The sequence below is a fragment of the Triticum dicoccoides genome, chromosome 4A (assembly GCF_002162155.2).
Source record: "Triticum dicoccoides isolate Atlit2015 ecotype Zavitan chromosome 4A, WEW_v2.0, whole genome shotgun sequence".
NCBI classification, from domain to species: domain Eukaryota; kingdom Viridiplantae; phylum Streptophyta; class Magnoliopsida; order Poales; family Poaceae; genus Triticum; species Triticum dicoccoides.
In genome coordinates, this window is record NC_041386.1 from 578,365,808 (window position 1) to 578,369,034 (window position 3,227).

A 3,227-nucleotide genomic window follows, 5' to 3' on the forward strand; every position below is an offset into this window, starting at 1 on the left:
GCGGCGGATCTGAGCAGCGGTCATGTCACGCCGCCGGCAACCGGCGACGGCGCCACACCACCGCGGCGCGCAAGCCCCTCTCGTTTCCCCTTCCCTTTCTCCCTCCTTTCTCATGTCTGTTCGCGAGAGAGAGCAGAGAGGCACAGCTGCACCTCCTCTTACCCCCTGTGCTCAGCGAGCATGAGCGCCCCGACTGTCTCTGTTGCCGGCGTGCGTTGTTGCCACCCCCTTCGTCGGCCACGCATTCGCATCACGGTGAGCACGTCGCCGTTGACGGTTTGGCCGCGGTGCCCCCCTTTTTTTGGTTCTTCTTCCAACGCCTCGGCTTGCCGATGCGCGTCCGGATCGAGAGGAACGACGCGGCCTTGCAACGGCGCAACTTTTCCGGCGAGCCCAAGGCCCTCTGCCGATGATGTTCTCTTTCTGTGAGATTCAGGATCCAGGGGAGGGGATTTATTTTGCGGGGTTAATCTCCCGTTTACTTTTGCTACCAAAAGAATCTAGAACCCTAGCGGCTCTGACACCATTGATAGGCTCTCTTAGATCATTTAGGGCTAGATTATATCGGTAGTTCACCTTCCGCTTGACTTGAGGAGCTCGAGCCGGAGGCCATGGTGGATCTATGGCGGCGGTGAAGGCACTGTGTGTGTAGGCAAAGTGGTGGTCGCGCTTCCCGTCGCAGTTACGAACCCTAGATCGGTAGGGGTGTTGGTGGGGGGCGTGGCAACGCGACGAACCTCGTGAGGCGTGCCACTAGACCCTACCTTGTTTATATAGCGCAGTGCGACAGGGGCCCGTCAACCATGGATTCTTGAGCACCCCTGATCAGGGCGCAGATCAAAGGCCCGCCATTGGGCCCATACAGTGGAGATCATCCTAACAGCTGGATGATGGTTGTTCCATTGCCGAGTTGGCGCCGCGGCTGTTCTCCTTCGTCAAGGACAGGGGCGATCCATGAGAGACGCACTTGTCAACCATTCCTAGGTAAGAGGAGTAATGCTAGACGTATGAAAGGTTACATAGGTGCTAATCTGGATGTTTCAGATTGGAAGTGGGGGGATGAAGGGCCCCACCCCACTGAAAATCATGGGCCTTTCGTAGGTCTAGTATTATCGGGGTAAGAGATATCGCGGGCAGGCTCTTTCTCTCTCCCTGCCATCGCTCAGTACCTCAAGGTCTGGGATTTGGCACACGCCACTATGCTGGACGCGGGAGTCAGGGACACGTCGTGGTGGATTCTGACGGCTGATCAACAGTTCTCTTTTAGGAGCACCTACCGCATGTTCTTCCTTGGGAATGTTCGCTTCGCTTGTTACAAGCCGATTTGGAAGTCCAAAGCCCCACCCCGTTGCAAATTCTTCATGTGGCTTGGGGTGCACCGAAGATGCCTCGCGGTGGACAACTTGGAGAAAAGAAACTGGTCGTCCAATGGATCTTGCCTCGTGTGCCTATCGGAACCAGAAGATTGCACTCGCCTGTTCGTCCACTACCGCTTCACACGGCAACTATTGATGCACTTCAAATCCTGGACCGGTGCTGAGTTTCTGATTCCTGATAGCAACTTTCCTTCCACAAAGGACTGGTGGTTGCAGGCTAGGGCTGCTATACCCAAGCACGTGCGAAGGAATTTCGACACGGTGGTTATCTTGCTGCACTGGAGGGTATGGAAGGAGAGAAATGCCAAGATTTTTGATCAGGTTGCCAGCTCGCCGATCAGAATATTGGACCTGATCAAGGAGGACATGCCATGTGGAGAGCCGCGGGATGCATCATGGATCTGCCCACTTAGTTGCAGTTGTGGTGCCTGATGTAATAGGAGGACTGCCCTTCGCTGGGTTGTACAGCTGCTCCTGATGAGTTCAGTCTAATCTTCCTAGACTGTCTCTATTTGTACTCTTCTTCCCTATCTAGTAAAGATCGGCCAATGGCCCTTCAAAGAAACGTCGTCCAGTGAGGTCAAAACATGCAACTCGCTAGACTGATGTCAAGTGTCCAGCTGAGCTCAAGTCGCATCTCTGTGTTGCTCCTCTCTTTTTTTACATCATCTCCGCATTGCTCCCTGTTTAACTAAGCAACGAACAAACAGTCAGTCCTTACCTGTGCTCCTAGTCCACGCTCAGTTACCCCTCGCATCCGACGGCCCTTAGCGACTCACCTGCCCCCCTATGTGATCTCTGGCAATGGGACGACTAGCTTCATTCCTTCCTTCACTTTTACTACTTTACCATCATCGTTTAGCTTAGCCATTCCCAGGGGGAGGCCATGGCCAATGCCAGTTGCACAATTTCAGAGTAGCCCAAGGCAAGGCAGTGCCGACAAGACATAGACATGGCGCATGGGGACTATGGTTGGGCTAAATTTTGAAGTATACATGTTGAAATGTTGTGCATATATGTGGAAATGCTAAAAAATACATCGTGAAGTGTGAATTGGTAAGGTGGCCGAGATGGGTATTTTTACCCGAGAGTATTACCCGCACCCGGTCGGGTAAGGGTATGGGAACAATTTCAAACCCGAGGTGCGGGTACGGGTACGGGTTTGGGCGAAAAATAATATGATGGGTAAGGGTTTGGGCGAGACCATTACCCGCACCCGAACCCGGTGGGTGCCATGTTGAGATAGAATAAAACCAAGCAATATGATTAAACCCCATTGTTTTACCCTTAGTAGCAACAATACAATATGTGCCTCGCTACCCCTTCTGTCACCGGTGAGGACACCGCAAGATTGAACCCACTAGAAGGCACCTCTCCCACTGAAGATAAATCAATTTTGTTGGTCGAACCAAATGGATAGATCGGAGAGAAATACAAAGCTATAATAATCATGCATAAAAAACTTTAGCAAAAACTCAATTACTTTCAATGAATAACATGATCATAAACACACAATTCATCGGATCCCAACAAACACACCGCAAAAAAAGATTACATTGAATAGAACTCTGAGGAGAACAATGTATTGAAGATCGGAGAGAGAAGAAGACATCTATCTAATCACTATGGACCTGTAGGTATGTGGTAGACTACTCACACATCATTGGTGGTGAAGCAAGGTTAATGTGGAAGCCCTCTGTGACCGATTCCCTCTCCGGCAGTGTATCGAAAAAGGCCTCCAGATGGGATCGCGGAAGAATAGAAGCTTGCAGCGGAAGAAAAAATGTTTCAGGTGGCTCTCTATTGGTTTGGGGATTTATGGAAATTTATAGAGGTGGAATTAGGTCAAAC